Below are 20,917 nucleotides of genomic sequence, written 5' to 3'. Positions count from 1 at the left end.
TCAAAGAACATGGCAAAAACTCACATACAAAAGCATATCAGCCTAGAGTGCATATAATGTCCTAAGTAAGTCAATAGTAATTTCCTTGACAAACCATGACAAAACACAAGTCAATAGTAGTAACCATACTAATCAAAAGGGTAGCCATATGCATCATCCACTGGCTCACTCTCTGAAATCTCCTCGTCTGAGTTGGATTGATCTCTACTACTTACAAAAGGTCCCTCTACCAAAGGTTTTAGAATGTGACAAAAAATGTTAGGGTCACTATCAAAAGAATAACAGGGGCGGCCAGATGTGATGCATGCATGCATCAAAGGGGCTGTGCCACTACCCATCTCCAAAGTCAATCCTCCAGGAGGACAAAGAGCCTCTAGAAAGCATCACACAAATCCGACACTCTACTACACACATGATCTCAAATGTGCCTCCTCTCCAGCCTCCAATACCCTTGCAGTATCTGGAAAATAGTGACAAATGACATGCCGTGAGAACTGCACACCATGATCATGTCATAATGTGGCACTCTCTTGAAGACGTAAAGAGGCCATGTAGCCTCGACGTCGTAGCATGTAAAAGTAGAAGGCATCCATCTATCGCACAATAATGACAAAAAATAGAGACATGTCACAAACTAATCAAGAACAACAAAGCACCAAGAAAACTAAGTGTACAATAACCATGTCAAATACCTCTATGGCAATACCCTCAATCGTAACCTCATCCATGAAGGCTAAGTCCCCAACTATGAATCTGCGCATAATCTCCAGCTCACACCGTGGGGCATATTTCTCCACCCACGAGGGAGAGTCCCCTAACAGAAAGAAATATATTTTAAACATTGACAATTACCCAATAATCTTATTCACAAGTACCTAACAATCCTATTTACATATTTTTGACTCAAAGAATCACCTGAAATGGAGGCAAGACAAACAACCCATCCTAAGTTTTCCAAACAAGCTACTACCACTCCAAGTCCATGCCGAATATGATCCTCCGACACCTTGTTCCACAATGGAACACCATCTCGTCCATGCATAGAGTCCATGGGAAGATCCAAGAGCACAAAGTCAATAGCCCATATCATCGTCTTTTTCTTTTTCTTATACTCCACCCCCAATTTATTGATTTCAGAAAAAAGTGTATGGATTTTTGCATAATCCTCATTTCTAATAGAGGATGCAAAATCCTTACCCATAGAAATATAATCTCCACATCCAAATGAAAAGATAGAGCGATCCAAAGAAGCCCCCCTTGTATGGACAAGAGTGGAACATATTCTTTTTGGGATGGTGGTCTAGGACATGAGGATGGACCAAAATAATCACGGCAAGTATAATGAATGAACAACAAGCATAACATACAAGACAATCGACTTGCGTATATCCATAAAAAGAAGCATACCACTATGAAAGCTACCATGCATACCAACATCGAGTGGTGGTGAATTGTCATCAACAAAAATTTCACAATCTAAAACAAAACAAACAAAGAAACAAAAATCTTTATTTTACAAGGAAGGTATATAAAGTATCCAACATAGAAAGCTAGCCTTCTCTAAGTTGCATGAGACATGAATATGCAAAGTGAAATAAGTAAAAGTCACATGTACTTTGTGTCTCACTAATTTGAGCTTGCTTGTGCTTTTGAGCTTGCTTGCCTCTTTGAGCATGCTCACCCCTTTGTGCTTCCTTGCCCCTTATTTGACCACCTTCAAAACCACTTCTTTGTTAGAAAAGTAAAGCTTAAGGAAAGAGAGGAGACAGTTGTGGAAGCTAGTTTACCTTGACTCAGACAGTCACCACTTGCACCCTTTCCCTTTGATTTTTTCCATTCCTCAAACTTAGCTTTCTCACTTGGCAATACATGGGGCGAGGGCATGCCAATCCACCAAGGGCATGTCTCAATCTCAAATGGTGAGAGAGAAATCATATTCTCCCCATACATAGTGGACTCTTTGTTAGTGATATCCGCCCATGTTTTACAAACCTTGGGAAAATAAACAAGCAGCTTGAGGTCTCTCAAGTGAAAAAAATATGGAATATTCAAAGATAATTTATCCAAGCCAACATAAACTACACACTACAATGTCAAACAAAAGGCATTAAAATAGAAAACCAACCAATAGAGCAATCGACAAGTAGCCGCATCAAGATGGGAATGAATAGATTGATCCTCTTTTTTTTGGATTTTTCTTTAGTACCAACTTTCTTAATTTTGCCAAAAATATGTTTTCTGCCCTCTATCATATGGATGCGAAGTAAACACGAAGAGATGGCGCATCGGGAAAATTAATTGGATACTTTGTGGTAGCTGCTATTTTTATCTCTTGCTCCAAAAAACAAAGTGCATTCTTTTCTATCATGTCTAGCAACAGTTCCTTAGACAACCACCTACAATGATAGAAATAATGAAAGGCACGAAAACATGCAAAGCGAAGACAAATTTTTCCATGAACCATAGAGATAAAGCAAGAAAAGTGAAAAATTCTTACGCTCTAAACTCTGTGTTTATTGATGGCATACCATGGGTATTGCGAACAGATCTTGAACTCTCGAGCAATCTCAACCAAGTTATCTTTTTCTCTGCATTGACGGAAGAGATTGCTATCAAATTCAACTTTTCAATACCCACAATGGTGTCCGCTCCATCAAACAGAAGAGAAAAAAAAGCTTCTCTCCATTCCAAGGGATGGATTAATAATATTCAAAACCTAATAAATATACCAAAACCATTTCATATTAGTAAGAGACAAACACAACAATAATAATTTTAAACAAATCAAACATTGCAATAATTTTTGCATACGATTAGTGTACTTTCGTCGCAACTCAGGGGAGATCTGCTTTTCTTTTAAAGCCCTATCCTCTGCACTTAGACCTTTTGTCACTTTAGATACTTTGGTCCTTACTTCCTTTCGAAACTCAACCTACAAAATTTTGGGGAAATCATTGCATACTATACTTTTTAATCCTCTCATAACAAGAAAGAGCCCAAATATATATCTACCTCATAAACAAGCTAGGCCAAATCCTCTCTAGCGAGCGGATACCATGGGGGTGAAGTCTTTGATTCAAGCTTCTTTTTGGCTTCCAAGGTTTTAGCCACATTAGCAGGTTGCTCTCGCAAATAGGATTTAATGTCACACTCACAAATATTTGCAGCATTGACCAATGTATCCTTTAGATTTTTGACTATGACTGCATGCTCATTCAAGCTTGCAAAAAAAAAAACAAAAACATATGTATTTAATGAGAAGGATCACATGCGCATTGTGTTTTGAGAGGAACTTACTCATTCATGCGAAGAAAGCCAGCAAGCAAGGAGACTTTACTGAGTCTAGTTGGATCAAAAACAGTGCTAAAGACTCTCAAATGCCATTCTTTATCATCTTAATATTTCTTTGTAATGAGCTCCATCCAAGCCACTGTGTGATGGTTACCCTCCCACACATAGAACATTTTATTGGAAAGAAAAGACAACCCCTTCTTGGTTCTCAACTCATTGTCAAACTCTTTATCTATAGCCTACCAGTGGGCATCCCATGAAGCCGTCATCTCACTTGTCATCGAAATTGCAACACCCAAAGAAGAGACAGCAGAGACAATGAAAATACCCTTCTCTGGACAGTAAGTTTAACCCTCTAAGGCTATTTTGAGTAGCGAAGTGTCATTTCTCAAACCTTGAACCCTAGGATATGGAAACATCCTACAAAGGGGAATGGGTGGGAACCTTGAAACATCTAAAACCCTGCATTTAGCCAATACATCTCCACCTTTCATAATTTCCACCACCTCATTTTCCCCTTGCTCTTTTTTCTCACTACACATGGACTGCATAGTGCTGCTACTAGTGGGTTGAGACAATACTTGTTCTTTTTGTCTTCTTTTAGAAACCTAGGAAGACATTAATCAAACACAAAACAAACAACATTTGAAACATAGAACTTAGAAACTCGCAAAATCAATATAAGCAACATAAAATATTCCCTAGAAAAAGCATACAAACAAGAACCTGGATAGGAGAGAAATCATCGCCACCACTCTCATCTGTTGTAGGACTAGATGCACACACTCCTTTCTCCTTGCTCATTGACTGAATTATAAATCTTTAGTTCACACATAAATATTAAGAAATCAAAGCTGCAACAATTGAATGTAAAACCTTACTGTAAGAGACCCAAATGACCTATGTTTTTTTTGCTTGTTGTCTCTTTCGTGGAGGCATGATTATTCCCTAACATTTCACATAAGATTATATTGGTGTCAGAAAATTAAGATCATGGCCCTCTACACTCATGCGACTTACACACCCTGCACTCCCTATAAATGCTACACTCACTCTAACTCACACACCTGCACTCTCTTACACACACCTTGAGCCTCACATCACTCTTCTCTTACTGCACTTTCTCTCTCTCTCTCTCTCATCACCATACACATACACACACGCTTGGCCTCTTACACACTCACACAATTCCTACACGCATGATGCCTCTTAGCTTAGCAGCTCACACATGCACATGCCTCTCTTGCTCACGCTACTCATTGTCACACCCTCACACTGTTGTGCCATGGTTTGCCCATGCCTGCCTGCTCGCTCTGCTGACCAACACATGCCTGTCACTTGCTCTCTGCTGACACACACACACACACACACACACACACACACACACACACACACACACACACACACACACACACACACACACACACACACACACACACGGTAATGAGACCTTATCCCCTTGCCACCAAGGGCAAGAAATCCCATACGTTGGCGTATGGGCTTTCTTGCCCTTGGTGGCAAGGGGATAAGGGCAAGAAAGCCCATACGTTGGCGTATGGGCTTTCTTGCCCTTGGTGGCAAGGAGCTAAGGGGAGTGCATAACATAGAGAAGAAGGGGATGCAGCTCACCTAGCGTGTGGCGATAGTGTAGAAGGGGTTTGCAAAAGAGGAAGGCGGGGCGTACCAGGGTCTTGAGTAGGGCACGGGGAGCACAAGGCACCTGCAGCAACAACCGGGGTGCAAAGACAAAGGAAGAGGGAAACAATTAGGCCCTGCAGCAGCTGAGAAAAGATCAAGCATAGGCTTGGCCAAGGCGAAAGAAGAAGAGCAGAGCGAAGAGCTGTATGTAATGCCTCCATAGTAGGAGCTCACCATGTTGAAGTTATCAGTTTTCTGGTACTAATACACATATGTGTACACCCTTGAGAGAAAACCTTGTTGATACATGTCACCAACACCCACATGCTACATTCTCCATTGTCCTCGTCTCTACCTTCGAAGTTCAGGTCTAATTTAGGATTGTTGAGGGCATGGGCGAGGGTGTGGAAAATGTAAAGGAGGGAGACCATGTCATCCTTGTGTTTGTAGGCCAGTGCCAAGAATGTAGATAGTGCCGGTCTCAGAAGACAAACCTGTGTGCAAAAGTCTAGATGCTACTCCCTAGAGGCACCATGATGCACGATGGGAAGACCTGCTTCTTAGTGCAAGGACAACCAATTTACCACTCCATGAACTTCTCCAGCTTCAATTATACAGAGTCATGGATTCTTGACCTTTTATTTTGATTTGTAAAACACAGGAGCTTCTTGCCACCAAGGGCAAGAAAGCCCATTCACTGATATATTTTCAAATGTTTGCCAATAGCTACATCTCGTAGAGGATAATGTGTGCAAAGGATAATCTCACAGAGGATAATCTTCAGGACGTATGGGCTTCTTTGGATATATGATTTTGGCTTGCTTGATATATTTTCAGACGTTTGTCAGTAGCTACATCTCACAAGCAGAATGGTGCACACCATTGATATTCTTTGCTTTGGCTCTTTGAAAATTTTATCCGTCCGTTTTGATATATTTTCAACCATTTGTCAATAGCTGCATCTCGCAAGCAGAATGGTCCACATCATTGATATTCTTTGCTTTGGCTCTTTGAAAATTTTATTTGTCCGTTTTGATTCAGAAGATGTTATTTTGACAGAGAGAGAGCTTCAAGAGTACTTCTCCTTAGGTAATAATAACTTATTAATGGAGAATCAAAGCAGTGTAGTGCCTAGGATAAAGCTAGCTGATGGTGTTTATGAATTTAAACTTACTGCAAAAATGCTAAGGGAATGCAATGTGTCTAATTTATCTCTACATTCCAAGGATGTTGTACATGGTAGAGATGATGGTGGGCATATATTCTCATCAGTAAAAAAATCCCTCTTTTTCATGTTTGGAAACTCCATCAATCCTTGAACCCTATCTATCTAGTTTAGAGACACCCATAGAAAATAAAGTTCTCAGTATCTTGTCTCTGATTAGACGATTTCCTGTTAATGACACTCTTCTCAATGCTTTAATGAATGCATCTGAGAAGTTAGGAAAGTTGATGAACTTCCATCACAGTATGATGGGGATATTGTTTTTGAGCTCCCTATTGCGCCACAAGGTAAGCCAATGGCTGGGATGGAGCAAAGATATGATGGTCATGTGTGGGTGGAGTATAACACATGTACAAAGGAATGCTTTGATGGTGTTGTTAGGCATAGTTATTGTGGGGGGCATCTAAGATGTTGTAATGTGGAGTGCCTATATTATGAGCGGACGAAGGGAAGTAATCAATCTCAATGGAAGGGAAAACTTAAATAGGTGCCCATAATTGGGTTTTTAAGTTCTAAAACCGGCACTTTAGTTTGTCAACATTGCTCTACTTTATCGAAATTATTGGATATGTGTGAGTCTTCTATTTATTATTTCTACCCTACAGATAGAACTACTACAACAAGATGTGTCATACATCAAGGTAGTCACAGGCATCTAGTGGCAGTTTAGGGTGTCGAAAACTTTTGTGCATACTTTGGTGCAAGATAGAGCTTCCCATGACCTTTATGCAAAGTGTAAAAAGGTTGAGACAGGTGTAGCTCAAGATATAATTATGGACAGGCTCTTTGATGACACTGATATCACTCCTGATATGGGAGATTTGGGGGTCGAGCAGCTTCTGGAAAGAGTTACACCTCTTGTACAAAGATAAAGGTTAGGTCTAAACTTTGTTTACATTTTTTTGAAACTCACATGTTGCAATGGTTGACTTTTGGTATTTGATTAGGATTCAGAGATCCATGGATATTGCGCGTCAAAATGTGAAGGGATTGGTTCTTGAGCTCGAAGCATTATTGGATCTTAAGGAGAAAACAAATAGGCGATACCCTTTCTTTCATAGTCTCTTATTTTCAAACTAGCTTGCAAGCAATGTGGAGCCTCATGTATTTAAGATGTCCTCTATGGGTCCTGGAAGTGAGATTGACTTGGTTAATCAAATGAGGCTGGGTGGACCATTAGAGAAACAATTTGTCCACTTTGATCATGTGCACATGATAAGTGGCTGGACCACAATGAGTGCAGATGTTTATCACCCTTTTGTCAGAGAATTGCTTACAATTGTAGTAGCTGAGTTCAAGGTGGAGAATACCAATGTACACATTTTATTTTTGACTTTGATGAATGAAAGGTTGCAGTAATGTGGATTTGAGAGTGCAGAGTTTGCAAGTTTCATGGTTGATGAGGCACAAGAAAAATTGGCTCGTAGTGCATACTATTTTCAATAAAGGTAAAAGGAATGTGATGATGTTCAAGGAATGTTCATGTTCTTTTCACTGGGAAAAGAGTATGCTAGAACATACATGAGTTTGTATCAAACCACAATTTCAAGAAGAGCATAAGGATTTGCATCGACGGTGGAGAGATGCACCAAGTGAAGCATCAACCACATTAGCAAAGGACAAACTTGTTACATTTTGGATTTTGAGACATGCGCATGAGATAGAGCTACATTAATTAGAGACATGGTTATCTTGGTGGGAGAGGTGCAGGGATTTCAGTAGGCAAAATGGGTATTGACAAAAGGGGCTAGAGTTCCATTTATTCGTATAGTTAATCTCTCAGAGTCTAAGCATGCATCCATGCGAGCAACTTTGGGATACACTCAACAAGTTAGCTTGTTCTCTGCTTCAGTTTGCAGACCTTGCCATTTTAGTCTTGCAAAGTGCCCATTATAAGGCCTACTTGACAGGAAGACATGAGGGGTCTGGGCCAAGTTTAAATCAAATTAAGAAAAGATTTATGTCCAAAGATGAAGGGGTCCGAGCAAAAAAAAATCTTGTGGACCTTGCATCAACAGTGTTGGAGGAACAAGATATTGTTGCTCTAGATGTCCAGAGGATAGTCTTGAAAAGTGTGATGCGCAATAGAAGAAATATGGATGCAAAAATTATACTTGATACATATAGTCATCGGCCAGAATATGAGAATGTTACTATTCATGTTCCAAGACCAAAAGGGGGTGCTTCATGCATTCATGGGACCCCAAAAGAGAGTGAGGTTGATGTGAAAGAATGGGCTATCCAGAGAACACCACCCAAATGCCAATCTACATGCTGGGGCATTTTGGAAGGGAGAGCCAAACGATGTGGAGCTTTCGTTATTGACAAGAAGGAAGGGCCATTGAAGGGTATTCCTGCATCTTGCTTCAAAGGACGTCGACATTATAAGGATAATGAGAGTTGGCAGATGTTCTACTTTTGTCCATCAAGTGTAATTCATTCAGCTAGAGTGGATGAGAAGATTGAGAAGTCTTGTGGGCTAGCTCCTCTTCTTTGGAAGGTTGCTAGAGGCACATGTTTGTATGTGGAAGAGACAACCAAACTCATCAACGCGGGTTTTATTTTGGAGGGTTTAAAACACAATGTTTTCGCTATTCAGACAACACCATGCAATGTTCGTCCAATGAGCAGAGGTGATGGCCGCATTGTAAGATGGAAGGAGAAGATAAGCAAGGCAAGCCAAGATTGCATTAACAGAGAACTTATAATGGAAGGAGAGCTAGTGCGTGAGATAGTTGTCAATCAAGAAGAGTCACACATTTTTTGGATTTCAAAAATTGATTCAAAGAAATCTAGAATCTCCTTTGCGGTTAATGTATGCAAATTTCCAAGGTGCTCTTGTCCAGAGTTTGCTTTGAGGGATCTGAAAAAAGAGTTGTACATGCCATGTGAGCATATATATTTTGTGTTCATTAGGGTGTTTGGTTTGCAACCTGCAATACACAAATTTATACACCAAGTTGCAATTACAAAGCTAGAGCTTAGTCAAGCCTCAAGACACTGCAATATTCCTTCTACTAGTGTTATATAGAAGGAATGTATAAGGGATGTTTGGCATTTGGTTGGATTTTTTGATCCATTGTGGAATGCAGAAATTGCAGGGAAGCAAGAAATTAGGTTTGCACCATAGATAAGTCAGTAACTTTTGGGACATATGTAACTTCTTCTAGTGTCTTATAGATGATTATATGTTATCATTCCTTTTTTGGTTCATTAAAACAAAGTCACATTTTGAATTATGTTTGCACTTTCTTGATTGAGATAATATAAGTTTCTTTTGCTAATGTCAATAAATTGTTGTCGTCTTGTAAGTTGTTGCTATGTTGTTCTTGTGAGGGAGAATTCCATTACTAGGCTTGTGGATGCACTTTCTTTGAGAATCTAAAACTTTAAGATATGACTATGAGTTCTAAATGACACTGTCAAAATAGCTTGCACGGTCTCTTACCGCTCGGTTTGGGTGCTCGCTTGGTTTTTTCGTGCTCGGTTTTTGGTAATCTTCCTCTAGATCCGACATTTTAAACATGGTATCAGAGCCCGGGAAGCATGGGGCATCAATAAGCGGTGGATTTTTCTTGGGAAACATGCTCAAAATTTGCGAAAAAATATAGATTTCAAGGGAAAAATAGTCTTCATAGAAGGCGACATAGACACTTGAGTCGATTTTAAGCAGCAAGTAGTCAACGGGTTCCAAAAGTGCTTTAAAGACCCATTGAGCAAAGGTTGGGGAATTTTCATAATTTCTCATGATGTCGGATGAGACCTCCAAAAGAGCCAAGTAGTGTAGAACCTCGAGACGGATGCCCAAAATTTTTTAGAATTTGATTCCGAGGCCGGACGCAGGAGGAGTGCCAGAAAATGGCCAACCATTTGAGAGTTGAAGGGGTGCCACCCTTTGAGGGCCTTGGGCTGCCCAAAAAATTCATGGGGGGGGGGGGGGGTGTTTTTCGTAATGGCGTGGAGAAAAAAAAATGGCACATACTGCAGCGATGACGATTTGAGGGAGAGGAGGGCTATAGGCCATTTGGAGTCTCAATGTACTGCATGAAACCGATGTTATCAGCCTGATGCTTGATGGCTACACCTTCCATCACCACTCTCTGCTTGGTTGCCTGGTTGTTGAGATCAGAAACTAGTCTTTCTCTCTCCTCCCTCTCTCTCCCTCTCTCTCCCTTCTATGGGCTGTTCATGCGCATGATCTTGAAGGAAGAATCAGGAAGGAGATTGAAGCAAACGATGATGGAGATTAATGGAGATGCTGAAGCTTGATGTGCAGCATGGAATTGGGAGAAATTGAGGCTCCGTCCGCTGGTCACGCAGTCATTCAATGCGTCTCGGGTTTTGTAGAAACACGGTATGACTATTTTTTATGAAGGAAATGAAGATTTTTTGACATTTTATGATGGAAATGATGTTCTTATGTGATGAAAAATTGTTTGAGTGCTGGTTGCATTATGTTTAATTGCTATCTATTAGAAAATTTTGATTTCATAATGATTTACATGAGCTATTTAAATCTCGCAAAACTTGAAATGCGATAAAGGGTAAAATGATGGTTTTGTCGTTTCGGGTGGGTAAAATGTGTTTCTATAGGGAAAAATTGAAAATAAAATTAAATTTTAGTATTATAAAATTATTAGTATAAAGAAAATAAAAAAAGTGATTATTATCAAATAAATACCAAAAATAGAAAAAATAGAAAAAAATAGAAATACACTTCATAAAAATAAGGAAAAATATAATGAGTGTTTGTGAATGCATGGTAGTGGTGAAGCATGAGGTTTAGCCTCAATTTGCCCTATCTCTTTGTCAAAGTTCATGATTTATCAGTTTTCATACATTAAAGTAAGACAAAATGAACCCCTACACCTATGCAATGGAAGCACTACCTAAAAGTAGGGGTTGGGATGTTTGAATGATGCAATTTGGGTGTTATTTATTGCTGATTTTGTTGATGTCTATCATGATATAGGGTTCATAGTATTTTAATTAAGAGGATAGTACCATGAGGGTTGTCTCGATGCTATCCTTACATCATCGTAATGAGTTAGTAAATGAGCAGTGGAAAGCCTGGTTGTGCACGTCACGTTTTTGATTGAAAATTATGTTTGAGAACATTAGGATCATCCACTTTTGCATGTACATATCAACCATGGTATCAGAATATAAAGAACTGGATGCATAGCTCCTATTTTTCGTTATGATGACCTACGCTTGAGTATGTGAGACAACCTAATCTATAGGCTAGTCGATCGTTTTTGGGAATTGTTTGGTAAGGACACATGGTATGAAAGCTGGATTTTAGGCCCCGGAACGTGCTAAAAATTAGCAGAAAAATATGGAATTGCGGGGAAAAATACTCAACCACGAAAGCGGCGGCTCGACCTAGGACGATTTTAAGCGTCAAGAGCTCTAAAGATGCCCGTGCGACACTTGCAGATTTTTAGTAATTTTTCCATATGCCTCTGTGAGTCAGAGAAGCTGCCGGCCAGTCCAGGATGCCGAGGTAGATGCCCAGGATTTTTCGGAACACGATTCGGACATCGTATGCGAGAAAGGCCGAGAAAAGGGCCAGAATTGAAAGGGTGGCCAAGGAGGGGGCCAAAGGGGGTGCCTCTTGGAACCCCCTACCCCCAAATCTCACAAAAAAGGAGGGCGGCATGTCGTCAACCAGATCGACGCGATCAGAAAACGGCGCCCCCCCCCCCCCCCCCACCAAAAAATTGATTTCATTGCTGTAAGTAAGCCATGGCAATGATAAGGCAGGGCTGATCCACTACTTCTTCGCTCCGTATCGCCGTCATTCACGCGCAAAATGGTGGACTATAGAGAGAGAACAGAAATCAATCTTTCTCTCTCCTCCCTCTCTCTCCTCTAAGGGCAGATTCGTGCGGTGAAGAAGAAGAAGAATAATAAGAACGGATGATGGATGCTTGTCCAATGAAGACCGGATTGCTCCGTGGTTCAAGAGGAATGAAGATTGTTGATTGTGGGTTGTCATGAGCATTAATGGCGGCTAGAAATCAGTCCCGCAATGAGGCACAAAAACTCGCAACCCGAAAATACAATTGGTAATGCGTTTTTATGAGAAAATTTGATTCTTTATGCTATTTGATACATGAGACATCGTTCATATGGGCTATAAATTGATAATAATGTTGTTTGCAATGTCTTCCAACTGTTTGAAATTAGAAAACCAGAAAATCATGAGCCGTATGGCCGAAAACAATAAAATAAAACATGTAAAACATGCAAAATAGGGGAAAATTGGGTGTTTTTGATATATAAATGGAAAATATAATGAGACATACCAACTAAATTTGTATTTTTGCTGCAAATGAACCTAAGGGCCACAGCCCACAACTCATTTTGCATTTTCAGTTATTTAATATTGTTAAAAAATACAAGAAAAATAGGAAAAATGGGTAAAAATAAGGAAAAAATAGGATTTGAGTGTGCGAAAAATACTAAAAAATAAGATTCATGTTTGTGTATGTATGGGGGGTTTGAAGTATAAGTTTTAGCCTCAGTTCAGCCCTACCTTTATGTTTTAGTGAGTTTTTATTGCTTTTCATACAATAAAAAAATGGAAAAATATTACCCTAAACCTATGTATCATGCACAATCTAAACGGCGAGGGGGTAGAGAGAATGAGGGTGGTGTTTAAGTGCTGAGAGAAAGAAAAGGATGATTGTTTTCATCTATGCATATCATATAGATCGATCGTTAATTTAAAATAAGGATCTAGTAGTACGAGGTCTCCTCGGTGCTAAGTTCGTGCAACGTAGCAAATACGCATCAGAGAAATTCATTGAAAGAATGCTTTTGCACTAAGCACAATGCTGATTTTTCTTTGTTTGAGCACATGGACATTCACAATTTGCATGAAGCATAAAATGATAAAAGGTATCAGACAATACCTCCTGGATGCATAGCACATGTATTCTCTAGATCGTCACCAACGTTGAGTGAGTAAAGTTGTTCCAAGCTGTAGGCTAGGCGTTGGGTCTAAGGGGAAAGTAAAGTGAGGCATGGTACATCCTGGAACGAAATAATTTGTACCTTGAGAGGACTATGTGCGAAGTGTTATATATGTTTAGCGATGCATCGAGGAGCCAATCCCCAAGATGTAGGAGAGTCGCAGTGAGGTAGCGGCAGTCAGCAGTGGGAGGACCTCCTTTGTTTGTACTTCGTGCCATTTGGCAATGTGCTGGGACTCCCTCTGAGGAGTGTTAATTGGGTTAGATTTGGACTACGAGACGTGATAAAAATGCAAGATGTTTAGGAAGGCAATGTATGTGTCATCAACGCTCTTGGCCGCGAGGCCGTGGGGTTGTTGAGCGCATGATAGAGGTTCGGCTAGTGTACGAGCCAGTGCCGGCCCGTTTTAGGTCCCATCATGGTATCTCTTGGAATATGTTCAAAATGAAAGAGCGGAGCTTGTATCATATGTACTTCATGTTGGAGCGATGCATCTTGGGACCAATCCCCGAGGTGTAGGAGAGTCATAATGGAGCTATGGTAATCAGCCCCAAGAGGTGCTTCCCTATGTTTGTGCTACGAGGTATCATGTCTATATGTTATGGGATCTCCCTTTGAGGAGAAGGGATGGTAAATGTTGGACTATGACCTAATACAAATGTAGAATCAACATTAGCATTTAGTGTAGCGTGAGTCTTAGATGCTCTTGGCCCGCGAGGCCATGTGGTGGGGGTGTCTATTGTGTGCATGAGGTCCGGCTAGTGCCATATCTAGTGCTGGCCCATTTTAGGTTCCATCAGTGGTGCATTTGCTGGGAGCCGCCAATAAGTGGTGGTTTCGAATCTAGGGTTTCTAGGGACCAAATAGTCGGTTTATGTCCTTTGACAAGAATTGTCAAGTCGAAATACAAAAAAGAGGAACATGCTGAGAGGGCTAGACGATGGTTGTGGAGATTCTAAGGCACTATTCTCCTCAAAGGAGCATCTCACTATGCATAAATGGCAGTGGTTCTAATAACCTAAGTGTCATAAGCAGCCCTTTGAGTGCAAGAGGAAGTCTTAGTACTTCCCTTCTTCCAGTCAATCAACCCACTTCAAGTGGGGGTGTAGTTTTACCTACACAAACTCTTATTGTCAATCTGGTTATAGCCATGGCACAACCCATCGCAATTCCAATAGGGACACCGAATTTACCGGCATTAGGAGCACCATTGCCCATCTTCCATGGGTTAGAAGAAGAAGATGGAGAACTCCATACTAAGGAGTTTCAAACGCTCATGTTCAACTATCAAATCCAAGACGAAGGACACTTAATGATGTTCTTCAATATGTCATTAAAAGGAAGGGCAACAATATGGTATCATGGTCTAGAGTCCATAACCATAACTAGCATTGACCAATTCTTCACGGCCTTCCTAGAGAGTTTGCTCCTGAGAGGGGAGGACAGTATTAGTTGTGTGTCTTGAATGTAACATGCCAAGAGCCAAATGAGAATTTCCAGGCCTATGCCAAGAAACTAAAACAAGTTATTCACAAACTTAATACTTATATCCCCATTCCATTGGCTACACATTTGCAATATTTCCTACATGGATTAGATTTCAACATCCAAGTGTAGCTGAGTAGTGTCACTTTGGCCGACATTGACATTGCTATTACCCAAGCAGAAGGAGTAGAGTCGTGCTTGCAAGTGGCTTATGTAGCAAGGATAAATTGGAATGGTAATAATTTGACACAGACCAATGCGAGTCAAGGGGATCCCATGTTAAATGCGAATGGAAGAGGGAGTATCATGCCAAATTTGCCTATGTTATCAGCTCCTCCTAGTCTAACTAAGCCTATGGCTATTTAGATGGGCCAACTAAATGGTGGAGGCCAAACAATGAATCCTAATGTTGTCCCAGTAACTTAGCGGCCCAATTCCTAATCAAGTGGTTAGACCTATGGGACGACAGATAGATGATCGTGGCAATGAGTCGAGTGCCTCTAATCTCCTTGGCAAAGTTAAGAATATGATGAAGCACTACATCGATATGATTTCTGAGCAATATAGACAAATAGTTGTGGACATCGATTTCCTTAAGAAGCAGCAGAATTTGATAGGGAGTTAATGCCATGAAGAGGGTGCCTCCTGAAGATTCAGCTGTAAGTGGTATGGTGGCCAAAATTTCCCTAGGAATTGTCAGAATGTCAAATGTGATATTTGTGGAAAGTCTGGCCACTTAGCTGCTACTTGTTGGACCATTTCTCTCCAATAAGGAAGTAAACAGGCAGGTCCAGTTAATCATCGTGCACAAGGAAATAATCTCCAGCAAGATGATGAACCACGATAAATACTGCAAAGGGGAAAGGCTATTATAGAGAAGTTGCCTCATGGCAGTGGAGTCAGTCTTATTGAGGCTGTACGTGTCCATGACACTGAAACTTCTAATCTATGAGCTATAACAAGAGGTCAGAAGACCAGAGAGGGTGACAAAGGAAATGTAAAACGTGTCAAGGGAAACCCTAAGCAAGATGCAAGGGGAAAGAAAGTCTTGAATCCTGATATAGAAGATGGACCTCTCAGACCTGTTGATAGTAAAGTTGATCTTGAGAAGGATAAAGGATTTCCATGAAAGAAGGAAAAAGTTAAAAAAGAGGCACCAAAGCCGATCCAAAGACCAAAGGAGAGATTGGTTTGGTGAGAGAAGAGAACTTTGGCTAACTATCACGACTTTGATCTAGCAAGTTCTCTTTGCGAAGTTAAACCAGACGTGAATCTCTAGGAGTAGGCAAGGAATTCAAGAAAATCCTCTGTATTGGGTATATTGTAGAACCTTTGGGCATAGCATGAGTGGGAGAAGATTTGTTCGATCATACTGAAAAGCATTGTCCCAGGGTTCTAGCGTACGTAGATGGAATATTAGTCGAGCACATGATCGTGGACACTAGATCCTCCGTCAATATCATGAGTTTAGACTTGATGGAGAGGCTAGGTTTAGAAATCCAAAAAGACGGCTCCACACTTCTTAGGATGGTTGATGATAGTCTAAAGCAACCAAAAGGTTGCATCACTAAAGTCCACATTACCATTGCAAGCGTGGAATGCTATTTGGACTTTAGGGTGATAAGGTTTGCAAGAGGTCCTAGCTATTGAGTTTTGCTAGGCAGGCCATGCATTTTACAAACAGACAGTCAAGTTGATATACCCGCTACTCGAGTGATTCTAGGTAGAGGTGCTAATCGTGTAATAGTGGATGCTTACCTTGAGTCTCCTCAGAGTGAGAGAGCTCCTTTATCCTCTACTAAACTAGAAACAATAGATGATCCATCTGACAGTGAGACCTCATCAAATGATGGATCTAAATAAGGGTCCACTATAGAGGACATTTATCAGATCACTTTGAATGAGCCGATTGAGCCTTAAGATAGGATAAGAGACACAGATGTTATTGAGTTGGACCTTGGTGTGCTAAACAATTCGCGGCCAATCAAATCAGGTTCCATGCTTAGTGCGGAAGAAAGAGAGGACTATGTGTCCTTAATTCAAGAGTTCCGTGACATCTTTGCTTAGATCTATGATGAACTTAGAGGTATTCATCCCAGGTGGCTGTGCATACTATTCTTGTAAAGGAAGGTACCCGTCCTGTATGTCAGAAAGTAAGGCACATGCCTTTTGAACTAAGGGATGGGCTGTTTGAGGAGCTACAAAAGTTGCAGAAAGCGGGTTTGATCTTCCCTATTTAATATGTTGAATGGTGTTCACCTGTTGTGATCAGAAAGAAGAAGAATAATCAAATCTGGCTTTGCATAGACTTTAGAGAGCTGAATAAGTAGACTGTTATAAAGACTACTACCCGTTGCCATTTATTGACCAAATTTTGGATCAATTAGCAGATAGGGAAATATATTTGTTCATGGATTGCTTTGTAGGGTATAACCAAATGGCAATTACTGAGCAAGACAAGCTGAAAACAACATTTATTACTATCTTTGGTACCTTTTCATACCATGTGATGGCATTTGGTTTATGTAATGCACCCGGTTCATGGAAAAGAACATCCAACAAGACCTTTGGTGACAATCTCCCCAGAGGAGTTGAAAGTATTCATTGATGATTTGGGAGTAGACACCATAAGAAAAAGGCAGTTGATTGTTTTGTTGAAGTGTTTTGAGCATTGCAGACAATTTTGCATATCTTTTAACCCATGGAGGTGCATCTTTCGGATGCATTATGGGCTATTGTTAGGTCATGTGGTCAGTTCAGTAGGGATCACAACTGACCTTGAAAAGATCAAGGTCATAGATGCCAGTCCGCCACATACTCCAAAGGAGGTGCATAGCTTTCCATCATCGATAGGGTATTATGGGAGGTTTATCAATGCCCTGGCAGAAAGAACTTTTCTACTGACGAACCTATTGTCCTTTAATTGTTAGTTTGCATGGAGTGATGCTTGCAAAGTATCTTTTGATGAAGTGAAGCAAGAGCCTGCCAAAGCACCTATTTTAAAAGCACCTAAAAGGGGCAAAATGTTTTATATATTTTCAACAGCAACCATGTATAGCATCAACTTGTTGTTTGGCCCGAATTTGGGAGGGAAAGTGGTACCATTTGATAGCTTTTGGCAATTGAAAGTTGGGCATATTGGAAATTAACTACACATATATGGAGAAGTTATGCCTTGAAATGGTATTTGCGATCAAAAAGTTTAGGCACTACATTCTCTATGAGAAGGAGGTTTTTTATACGAAGGCGGAATGACTTCGATTGTTGCTGAACAAGTTACAGCTGCCTAATCGTTTAGCAAAGTGATTAATCACTTTGCAGGAGTTTGATTATGGGATCAAGATCAAGCCACTGAAGCTATAGGGCATTGTAGAATGTCTTGCGGATTTCAGAGAGCCAAAAGGGGTCTTGGATGAAGGAAGTGACATGGAATCATTGTTTAAGATTGATACGATGTCTCTTCCCTCCTAATATGCTACTATAACATAGAATATATCTACAGGAGAGACTGGATAATTGGACTATGAGACGTGATAAAAACGCAAGATGTTTAGGAAGGCAATGTATGTGTCATCAACGCTCCTGGCCACGAGGCTGTGGGGTTGTTGAGCGCATGATAGAGGTCTCGGCTAGTGCATGAGCTAGTGCTCGCCCGTTTTAGGTCCCATCAGTGGTGCGTTTGCCAGGAGCCACTTATAAGTGGTGGTTTTTGGATTTAGGGTTTCTAGGGACCAAAATGAAGTTGGTTTATGTCCTCTAACAAGGACCATCAAGCCGAAATTCAAAAATCCGAACATGCCGAGAGGGATAGACGGCGGTTAGAGATCGTAAGCCGTTATTCTCCTCAAAGGAGTAGTCCAGTATGTATACGAAGCAGTGGTCTTAGTCATTTAACTACTCCACCTATTCCATTAGGTGCAGGAGGAAGCGTAAGTTCTTCCTCTTCTCCACCAAGTCTACCCACTTCAAGTGGGGGTGTGAATCTGTCATTTCAAGCTCCTATTGCTAATCCGATTGTCACCATGGCATAGCCTATTGCGATTCCTACAGGGACGCTGAGTTTACCAGCCTTAGGAGTTCCCTTGCCCATTTTTAATGGGTTAGCGGAAGAGGATGTAGAATTTCACATCTGTGAATTTCAAAGATTGATGTTCAATTATCGCATCCAAGACGAGGGACATCTCATGATGTTCTTTAATATGACGTTAAAAGGAAGGGCTGCGGTATGGTATCACAACATAGAGTCTGGGACCATAACCACCATTGATAAATTCTATGCAGTTTTTTGAGCGGAACATGCCCCTGAAAGAGGTCGCCAATATTGGTTGCGGGTCTTGAATGTAACGCGCCAAGTGTTGAGATATCGAGCTCCACTCGTGATATGCCAGGGTGACTGTTGTGTATTTATGTCACCGACTTGTCAGTTGCAGACGCGGTTGGTACACCGCCCATGAATAATAGCTACATGATAGCTATCCTTATCTACTCTCGTTCATGGCTCAGTTAGTATGCCACCTTAGTTAGTTGAGTTTGGTTTGAGACCCATATATAGGGTTCTTCTATTTCTTTGTACTAGAGTTCTTTTTGGCTTACACAACTAAGAAGAGGAAAAATGTTTTCAACCTCCACCCTTGTGTGTATTCCCCCATTGTGCAAGAAAGAAAGCTTCAAGTGAGACTCCTTCCTTCTCTCCCACAATCTTGACACCAAGATCCTTACGAGAATGTGAAAGCATATGCTAAGAAGTTGAAGGAATTATTCCGTAAGTTGCAAACTTACATTCCCATTCCACCAGCTGTCCAATTGCAATACTTTTTGCATGGGTTGGATTTTAATATCCAAGTACAATTGAGCAGTGTGGCCTTAGCAGATATAGATACCGCTATTATGCGGGCAAAGGGAGTAGAAGCACGATTACAAACGGCCTACTCCTCTCAAATGAATGTTAATGGGGGTTTAGTACCTGGTTGCAATCCATCATTGATGAATGGAAATCAAGGGATGCCTCTGACTAACCCTATTGGGAGAGGGAGTGTGGTTTCAAACGTACCTTTATTGCCAGCTCCTCCCAGTGTGACTATGCCTATGGCAAGTCAATTGGCTCCACCAAATGTTGGAGGCCAAGTTTCAAATTCGAATGTTGTTCCCGTGGGTCAACAGCCAATGCCAAATCAGATTGGTAGGCCAATGGAACGACGAGTTGACGATCGAGGCTACGAGTTGAGTGCATCTAATGTCCTTGGCGAAGTCAAGGACATGATGAAGCATTATACCGATATGATTTCCGAACAATATCGACAAATAGTTGTCGAAGTTAATTTCTTAAAGAAGCAACAAAATTTGATAGGGAGTTGACGCCCTGAAGAGGGTGGACCCTCTAGATTCAGTTGTAAATGGTGTGGTGGATAGCACTTCCCTAGAAACTATCTAAATGTGAAATGTGACATTTGTGGGAAGTCGGGTCATTTAGCTGCTACCTGTTGGAGTAAGATTAGTTCTCTCCAACAAGGGAGTAAACAACCAGGCCCAGTGAATCATAGAGCGCAAGGAAATAACTTGCAGCATAATGATGCACCAAGACAAATATTGCAGAGGGGAAAAACAAATATAGAAGAGTTGCCACAAGGCAACAGAGTCAGCCTTATTGAGGTTGTACGAGTCCATGATGCTGAAACCTCTAACTTAAGAGCCGTGACAAGAGGCCAAAAGGCTAAAGAGGTTGACAAAGATAATGCAAAACTGGTTGAGGCAAACCCTAAACAAGGGGATAAGGGGACGCAAGTCCAGAATTCTAGCATAAAAGGGGGACTACTAAGGCCGGTTGACAAGAAAGTTGACCCTAAAAAGGATGGGAAAGTGCCAAGAAAGAAGGCAAGAGCTAAGAAAGAAGCACTAAAACCGGTCCAAAGGCCAAAAGAGAGGATGGTTTGGCGAGAAAAGAGAGCTTTGGCTACTTATCATGACTTTGATTTAGCAAGTTCTCTTTGCGAAGTCAAACCAGATGTGAACCTCTTCCAATTGATCAAATTATCTCCAGGAGTACGCAAGGAATTTAAGAAGATCCTGCGTATTGGGTATATTGTAGAACCCTTGGGCATAGCACGAGTAGGGGAAGATTGGTTTGACCATGCTGAAAAGAACTGCCCTAGGGTTCCAGCTTATGTGGATGGAATATTAGTGGAACATGCCATTGTAGACACTAGATCCTCCGTCAATATCATGAGTTCAAAGTTGATGGAGAGGTTGGGTCTAGGCATCCAAAAAGACAGCTCTACCCTTCTGAGAATGACTGATGAT

General features: G+C 40.9%; 1 pseudogene; it reads right to left on the bottom strand.

The window, feature by feature from the left end:
* Window positions 1–404: 404 nt before the first annotated feature.
* On the bottom strand, window positions 405–1,950 carry LOC148017776 (uncharacterized; annotated as a pseudogene).
* Window positions 1,951–20,917: the final 18,967 nt, after the last annotated feature.

This window comes from Lygodium microphyllum, chromosome 21 (genome assembly GCF_053477565.2).
Source record: "Lygodium microphyllum isolate KBCC chromosome 21, Lygodium_microphyllum_v1.1.10, whole genome shotgun sequence".
NCBI classification, from domain to species: Eukaryota; Viridiplantae; Streptophyta; class Polypodiopsida; order Schizaeales; family Lygodiaceae; genus Lygodium; species Lygodium microphyllum.
Note: the sequence above shows the minus strand (reverse complement) of the source record. Positions and strands in the feature narration are given on the sequence as shown.